General features: G+C 34.4%; 1 long non-coding RNA gene across 1 annotated transcript; it reads left to right on the forward strand.

The window, feature by feature from the left end:
* Positions 1 to 200: 200 nt before the first annotated feature.
* LOC136097607 (uncharacterized) lies at positions 201 to 4,741 on the forward strand. The gene is made up of 3 exons (XR_010650848.1): positions 201 to 297; positions 3,614 to 3,672; positions 4,626 to 4,741. It is a non-coding gene; the product is annotated as an uncharacterized lncRNA (long non-coding RNA).
* The last annotated feature ends 4,712 nt before the right edge of the window (positions 4,742 to 9,453 follow it).

Consider the following 9,453-nt stretch of genomic DNA (forward strand, 5'->3'; position numbering starts at 1 on the left):
CTGGAGAGAGATGGAATGATTTGTGCACACTTGCTTAAACTAGAAATGTTTTATTTTTTTTTTTTTTTATTCACTGTATGATTTAGATGAAAACATTCCCTAAATCTGGTTGATGTATCAAAATTTGACCCTCTCATGTTTTACAAGTATATCTGTTGTAATGCATTTTCCCTCTATCCCTCTTTGTTCTTCCTTTCCATAGGAAAATACAAATCCAAAAGAAGTTTTGAAGCAGAGACTGGATAGTTGTTCTTCAGAAATGAACTAATCCATGGAATAGAGCTGCTCATACTCAAGGTAAATAGATAACGAAATACCCTTTTTTAAGAGCTAGTTGCAGATGGTTTTGTGAAGCCATGTCCAGGGATAAAGAATGTTAAAGGCTTATTTCTAGCTCAAAAATACAGCTAAATGCATATTTCAGAGTTCACAAATAAGACTGAGTTCAATAAATTTTGAAATCATTAAAATATGCTCCATAAATTAAAAGCAAGTACTGTTTAATTCTGCTTTCCACAACAGTGTGTTCAAGATTACTTTTTGAAGTATTCCATGAAAAGTAAAGGGTTTTATTTTAAAACATACCACTTTAGAGATACATAGAAAACCAAGCAATGAAACAAAGTAGATCTTGATATGGCTATTCACTCCTGTGAGTGTTCTCAGCATATCAGAAGCAAAGTCAGTAGGAACATAACCTAAAGGTAATATTTCTGTCATATGACAGAAATTAACCTACAAGGACAACTCTGTAACAATACCTGTCATCATTTTAATAAAACACAATGTTCTCACATCTCTCAGTTGTTGTTATCTCAGAATCTGAAGAGACATTTCTAATTTACAACTAGAAATAAAAAAAATAAACTGATTCTAAAAGAACAGAAACTTCAGAATATGACTGTAATCTAAGAATGTTGTTCTTGATATTTTGGATATTTTAACAAGATCGATTCATGTCTTTTTTATCTGCAAAGACTTAAAGTAAGAAATAGGGATTTGAATCCAAAATGCCTTTGAAATACAGCATACTGTTCTAAATAGCGTAACTGTACCTTGCCTGTGTGATGTGAAAGTTAGATCAACAATGAATATTGCTTTCTTCTGAAAACCTGACTTTCTGATGATCTGATCCAGAAAGAATGCCATTTTGGGAAAAGCACCATGTCTCTAATAAACACAACAGTTGTCTTATTTTGGATTTCTTTTTACCTTTCTTGTGATCCACAGCAGGTTTGTCTAATCCTAATTTTGCAGTGACCTCAGCTCCATAGGCTAGAATGTTTGGGTTTGATTTTCTTTTTTTTTTTTTCTTTTGTATTAGCCAGCTTTTCATAACTGCATGTTTCTTGACACAGTGAAAAGTTAACTACTGCTCTCTGCAGGCACTGTTTCCATCCCTCTTTATAGGTTCTCAATGTGGAGTAAAATATTTTTCTTGAAACATTCCTGGGTTCTGGGAAAAATATTTTGACAGTTCAATGGAGATGGTGACATTTCAAATTTGTCAGATTTACTGCAAATGTAAGAGTTGTTCTTCCAGTTAAAAACAAAACAAAACAAAACAAAACAAAACAAACAAAACAAAAAAAAAGACAACAACCAAAAAAAAACACCAACAACCAAAGTTTTCTTCTAAAATATTATGTATTTTAATAAAATTTGTAGAAAGTAGATAGTAATTGTAATTTTTTTAATTGCTATTATTATTGACATCCAATTGCTTTCCAATAACATGATAGAAATTTTAGCATGGCACATCTTACAGTTCTTGGAGAAGCTAATGATTTTTTTTTTCTTGTTAGTATTTACTGATGTTATTTCATGTTCTTTAATAACAACTGAGGCATTATTTCCCATTATGTTTCTGCCAATATTTTGTGGAAGGCAATTAGGAATTTGTAGATATGTGTGACTGATAACAAAAGTTTAATTGGCTAAAACCTACACTTGCCAAATTAGGGAAACAAACAAATAAACAAACCAAAACAAATCAGAAAAAAAAAAAAATACAAAAAACCCCCAGTCCTATGTGTTTCCACTCAAAATTAGCCAGCACTGCATTAATTTCAGTGGAAAAAAGATTGCCAGCTGAGAAGTGAAATGATTAATTATCCAGAAGAAATGCAAGAAAACTGTAAGCTTTGCATAAACAATTTGCAAATTGAAGGTGAAATATACTAATTCTGTAATTATTATCTCTGTTGTAGTGATTGGCCCAAATTCATAAAAGGAGTTGATAGAGATGGAACAGAGGTGATTGTCTCTATAACTTGGCATGTGTAGTTGCTGTTAGACTAAACGGCCTTTACAATATACAAGCTACTGTATCATACCTATGAAAGGAATTCTATGTTATCAGCTTTTTCCTACTCACATTAATTTTCCTGTAAAAAACCCAATAATAGTGAGTTATTTCCCATACAACATCTTACAACTTTCACAGTTTAGTGTTAAATTTTACACTTTTAAGTTACATCAATTTTTGAAAAATTCAGGGTTTGGGTTGGGAGGGACCTTAAAGATCATCTAGTTCCAACACCCCTGCAACGAGCATGGAAATCTTCCACTAGACCAGGTTGCTCAAAGCCTCATCCAACATGTCCTTGAACACTTCCAGGGATGGGGCATCCACAGCTACTTCGGGAAGTTTGTTCCTGTGCCTTACCACCCTCATGGTGTAGAATTCTTCCTTATATCTAATGTAAATCTACTGTCTTTCAGTTTACAGCCATCATCCCTTGTCCTATCGCTATGTGCCCTTGGAAAAAGTCCCTTTCCAGATTTCTTTTAGGTCCCTTTTAGGCATTGGAAGGCTGCTAGAAGGTCTCCCTGGAGCCTTCTCTCCTCCAGGCTGAAGAGCTCCAGCTCTCTCAGATGATCTTCATAAGAGAGCTTCATGTGCACTGTATTTTCTGCTCAGCCTTAACTGTCCTGAGACTTACATATGAAGAAACTGTCTCTCTCTCTCTTTTTTTTTTTTTTTTTAATTAAAAGCAAAAACTGATCAAGGGCCATAGTATGCTAAAATGTTATACAATGACATTCTGTTTTTCAAGGTTCTGTTATGTCATTTGCGTCTCTTAATTACTGATTCTGCATATGCCATTTTTGGCAAAATATATATTAAAAATTATTTGCTAACTCCTAAAAAAATTGTGCTCATAGTCTGCCATAGACCTTCATTATACCTTATAATTTCATGGAACTGTTGAATACTTACTTTCTTGGGGATGAGACTGTATTACAAGAGAGTCTACACAAGCTTCTTAGCTGATATACAGTTTGCAGATAAGCTATGAAAGGCTGTTGGCTGTTTTGGGTCTTCCTCATTTAAGGTTTAAGTGGTGGTTTTTTTTTTTTTTGTTGTGGTGGTGATGTTTGTGGGTTTTTTGTTTTGTTTTTAATGTTACTGTCCTGAGGCTAAAATTTTATGGTCTTTCAGAAAGCTCTATGCAAAATTAATTTCATGCTATGTTGTGACATTTTTGAGTGAAAAGAGAAAGCATTAAATGACTGAAGTGTGAATTGTTGTTCAGAGGTTTACATTACTATTCTTGCCATATCATGATGATCAGAGTTTGAAGGTAAATTCACTTCCTATAACTTTTAGGTCAGTTCCTGACTCCTACATAAAAATGTGTCATGAAAGAGGAACATGTTTCTAGAAAGGTATATGTTTAATTTTATTCATAATATTTCCTTTTATACATCAGTGTATTTTTCAAAGGATAAGGAGTAGTTGTAAATAGCATTGTGGTAAAAAATATGTACAAAAAGCACCGAAAAGTTTTACATCTAGTTTCAGAATAATATCAAAGTAACAATTCCTAAGCTTCAGGTAATAATGAAAAGAAAATAATTCACATCTCTTATCAAAATATCTAACAAAACACAAAATTAACATTTTCATTTTTGCTTATTCCTGAAATTATACAATTTTATAGAAAAAAACATGAAGTCGTAGACAAAAGTAATATGCAGTGACCTTAAAGCATAGGTTTAACTGTGTCTTATTGTATTCTTTGCAAGAATTTTCCCTTGTCTTGGTCTGACTAAGTCATGCAAGCCAGCAAGAAAGGAACACACTGTATATATTAGCTTTCATTCTATTCAGGCACTATCAAATGTAACAGATTAATTTCTTTATTTATTGTTTATGCATATGAAACTCCTCTGATTTCATAGGCAGTTCTCTGTGCCAGCGTTTGTTCATCCATTTTTATTTTGGAATCAGATGTGTTGTCACCTAAGCAAATTTCCTTTCCTTTTCTGTTGAGTCTGCCAACAAGGTTGCCACTCTAATTAGTCCTGATAATGAATTTTACGTGTGCATATTTATGATGTAGGTACTTATTTGCTGGGCAGTTGTCCAAGGCAACAAAGTGATTTTATGTAAACCACTGACTGGACATTAAATGATGAAGATTTCTCTTATTAATGACAGACTAAATTTTAGTGTAAGGTGTCTGCATAGTCAGGTCCTCAGTTATATATTTTGACTATCTGATGACATCCATTTCTAAAATGAGACTTGCCTGTAGCTATCACATAGTTTTGAATTGCAATTTAATATGATGTTATTTGGCTGTCCTGGTTTTGTTAAAAACAAGTTTCTCTTTTAGTGAATTTGCCTGTCAGCTAAAGCCTTCATGTTAGCTGCATTTTCCTGGAGAACCCACCACATGTTTTGATTAAACCTAGCAATGGAATGCAAACTTATTGATAAGCACGGATGGACATCTCGTGAGAGCGGCAACGAGAAAACTGATGACCGAGAGACTGACCAATGGTGTATAACATTCCATTCACGTGAATACTTCATATAAAGTGGGAGATCACGAGGATCTCTTCCCTTTTTTTTCCTTCCCTTTTTCCCCTTTTTTCCTCATGGCTGACATTAGGAGAGGACCTTGCTGGTCGTCCCTGCGAACTGAGGCCTAGTGAGAGACTGAATCCAGCTCCGGTTGGCTACAGAGTCTAATCCAGGACTTTAGGTGCTGGCTCTGCAGTTACTGAGACTTACAAGATTGGTTTTGTATATTTTGTATTATTTTCTCTATTCTTATTAGTAGCATTAGTAAAACATCTTTAACTTTTCCAACTCTCTTCTCTCTGTCCTTCTTTCCCTCCCAATCGCCTGTCCTGAGTGGGAAGGGGGGAGAGGGAGGGGCAAAAGGGGGAAGTGGGGGGGAGAGGAGGTTAACAATACATCTGCCAGGGTTTGATTGTCACCCCGCAATCTTGACCCTCGACATTGGCTAAAAATTGTCTTTTGACAATTAATGAGTTTCTTTTTCAGAAAGCTTAATGATGAAAGTTGTGCACACAATGTAGATGCTGATCTTTTAGCTGGAATCAGTAAAGGACAGATTGTCTTGAAAATGAGACATTCTTCTGGTGACACATCAGTAGGATTCTTCTCTCTATATAGAAAGACTAGATTTCAAGGCTTGAAGAGGGGCAACTGTGTCATCCAAACATGGATGGGAACATTTATTGACTTCAAGCAATTTGCCTCTGGGGTTAGAGTTAAGCATATACCTGCACTCTGAAGCTTTTCCTGCCAGGTGAGAACAGTCATTCTCAGCAGCCTGGAGTTCTGTGTTTCTTTTGCATCCCACTGAAATATTAAAAGCATGAACTCTAATCTAGGGTGCTATTTCACACCGAAATTCCTAGAAGTCTCTTGGCTGATCTGTTTCTGGTCTTGTTTTCAGAATAGAGGAACTGATAATATGGCTACATTTTCCAGAAAGAAGAAAAAAAAAAAAAAGTGTAAAACAGGTAAATAAGGTAAATATAGAGGTTAGAAAACAAACAGTTCTGCTCGCAGACATTGATGTAAAATATAATGCATGGCTTGTCTTTGTCTTTTTCTCCCTTCCTCAGAGAAAGATATTACTATTCTTGTAGCAAAGACGTTTGTTCACCTGAGGAAGTTTAAGACATGCTACTCTTAGGGAAAAAAAGGAATGAAAAAAAATAAGATGCTCTATGCAGCAGTAGCTACATTGTTTTAAAACAAATGCAGAGTTTCAGTGAATTACCTGGCAAATTTTTTTTAAAGCATAATCCTTATATTTTATGAACATCTGTTGTTGGGTTTTTTTCCTTTAATTCAGAATAAAACATACAGATGAGAGATTTGGCTTTGTGATTGGGAATTTAGAGTAAACTTCAATGTTAACAAAAAGTGCTCATTTTTTTACTCTGGTGCATCGTTTTCTCTACTACAAAAATGCTAAAACTGCCTTCTGCTGCTTGGTACATGTCTTTTAACATCCATTTATGCAAGATATAATTGTTTTAAAGGACTTTTTCTCCCTTTTTGTTTTCCTTTACTTCTAGTCTAAAATATATCAGTAACACTGTGTATTATTCTTTGCTCTTTACAACATTCACTACTCTCCCAATTTTTCTGACTTTGTGATACTTATTAACAGTTTATGAATATTTTTATTTATTTCTACTTATTCTGATATGGTATCTTCAAACCTTGATTTATAAATATAACTAACATGTTTCTACCACAAGTACGGCTTTTCTAGGATTATTTATCCTATTAATACAAGTGCAGAGGAAACTGAAGAGAAGCATACACAGAGAACACAGTTCTGACAGTCTGATGGGACTGATAGGACTCTTCCTGATACTGTTATGGTCTAACATAAGTGGCAAAGGGCAGACCATTTAATATCTCTTGATGCTTCAGTTTCCTGAAAGCCAGCAGGGATGGTAATGGCCTTAAGGACATCCTTCTGAGGAGAAATTCATCATTACCTTGAAAAGGTCAGATCTCCTGATATTCCAAGCAGAAAGGAAGAAGGCAATTGTAGCCCTTTAGATTAGGAGGCATTGTATTGCCAAAGTGCACCAGCCTAAGCAATAAAAAACATCTAGATTTTATTCCCAGTTCTATCATGGACCAGTTTTACAATATTTCTATTTCATTCATTGACTGTCTTGTTACTTTGCAGTCTATCTAAATGCATTTGGGGTCTCACACAATGGTATACTAGCTTTTTGAGGTTCCTGTCAAAATATAAGTAACTTGAAAGCTTCTGATGATGAAGTGAGTAAACAATCTCTGATTAGGGATGGCTGCAAGATCAGACCAAGAAATAGTTTTCAATATGACAGAATACTGGAGCCTAATGGAGTCAAAGGTATAAAACCTGTATTTGTCTTCTAGTAGGAGAAGAGAAACACACTTCTACAATATAGAGTACTTGAAATAGCTTGTTTCATTTTAACATAATTAAAACATAACAAATCAATTTTTGCTGATACTTTCTACTTCCCAGAAGAATGCTTTATGCATAGAGATGAAAAAAAAAAAAATAAATCTAGTAATAATTATTCACACAATTGAAAAGTACTCTTACTGAGCATCCGGACTGCTTCCACATTCTGAACATCACCTTACTCAGTTAGAATCTGATTTTGCACTGAAGGAAAAAAAAAAAACACAAAACAATTTCAACATGCAACGGTCCTTCTTGCTCCTCTTTAATGCTTTTGTTTATGCAGTGGGTCAGATCCTGTGAGGCCCAGGAGTATCCTGACACTGACAAGAAGACTACATGTGCACAACTACTACTGTCATATTGTGATCAAGAGATGTGCATGCCATTTTCATGTAACTGGATAAAAAGCTTCTTTAAAAATAATTTCATTTAAGTTCAACAACATCCCAGTTTGATTTAGACTTGATATATGTGCAAATTCTTGTTTCTTAGATTTTTCAAAAACAGTTTTGTCTTTCAATCTAGCATTTCTGGAATTCATGCTAATATCATTGCTCACATAGAATATGTGAGTCTTGAAATATAAAATTAAGACTTCAATAATGATGGCAATAATTGAAAGGATTTAACATTTACTTCCCTAAATTAGGAGACAATAATATTTGCTGCTCAAACCAATAGTCTAGCTAAGGATAAGTTTATCTCTTTCTACTTTTGACTACCTACAATTCACCAGAAGGCGAAGTAGGTGAATTTACTACCAGTCTCTCAGCCCTTACATCTAGATATTAGGCTATGTCTCAGTCAGTTTGTATACACATAGTATTTTGTATGCAGAGGTAAGTGTTGGATTTGTGTGTGATGCCCCAAAAAAAACTTGCATGAAAGTGCTGCAATCAGAATCTATAAATATTTGATTTGCATGTTGTTATTCTGATCTGCTTTTTGGTAAAGATCTTAAATTTTGTCTTATTTCTTCTGTAGTGGTTTGGTCTTTGACTTATGATACTGAGTCAGAAACTGTATAATGAAGTCCTCCTTCCACTTATTGTCAGAAGTAGACTAAATTATTATCCAGATTACCTAGAATAGATAGAAATACTGCCTGAAGTATTTGGAATCAGAGCCCAGGTTGATGTTGTATCTTTCAACAGGGGATTTTTCATTACTGCAATTTTTGGTAGGGCATGAAATATTAAATGCCATAGTGCTTTTCTGTTGTTAAACAACTTGCTTTTCTCCAAACATTGTTTGTCCAGAGATACCAGAGACTGCTTAGGTTTGCAAACCGAGAAATTATACCTGCATCAGTGCTAATAAGAACAGAAAAAATATTTTGCAACTTCTACTGTTCCATAGTTTTGTATTCTTTGTCAGAACACCAATTCTCATCTAGTCCCTTATCTAAACTCTTTTAAGGAGGTGTTCCAAAATAAAGGTAGAGTACAAGCACAGGGCTGATCCCTATCAGGAGAATTTATATGTGAAAACATAGAAGGAATATAAAAGACTACTAATGGGACTTACAGATCTGCTGACTGCAACTAGACTTGGTATCTGCAGATCATTTTATGTATGTTAGGAAAGAACTGAGGATGTGGGTATTGCTTTTTTATTTTTGTTTTGTTTTATTTTTTCTTGATCTGTCTTGTGCCCTGTTAAGATCACTCTATGTGAGAGGGGTTCATTGGAAAACACACAAACAAACAAAAAAACCAATATTTTCTCATGGATACTTATTTCCATGCTGGAAGCTTGACCTAGATCAGGGACAGCATGGAGAAGAACAGGTCCTTTATGTCACTTCTTTTCTCCTATGCTAAGATGTATCTCTTGATAAATAAAGAGGTAGCACAAGACTAGCACTTTTCATAATCTGTTAAAGCTGAAAAGAGTCAATGTGCATCCTGCTAATTGTGTATGAACACTTCAATGAATAAGGAGCTCAAAATGTCCCTAACTCTCTCTGAATCCAAATGTGACATAGCTACAATGTTACACACATTGGAATGTAGCATTTCTTTGTATTTTTGTCTTTTTTTTTTTTTTTCTCTGGGCGGCATTATGCTTTACTGTTAGCTTTTGTCTACAAATGTAATTCCTGGTATTATGTAGATTGAAAAAGTATGCTTAATTTGATTTTGTTCTCTGCATAAATATAGCCTTTTTCATGTGTGAGAAATCGATCTAAACCTGTTTAGCA

This window comes from Patagioenas fasciata, chromosome 2 (genome assembly GCF_037038585.1).
Source record: "Patagioenas fasciata isolate bPatFas1 chromosome 2, bPatFas1.hap1, whole genome shotgun sequence".
Lineage (NCBI taxonomy): Eukaryota > Metazoa > Chordata > Aves > Columbiformes > Columbidae > Patagioenas > Patagioenas fasciata.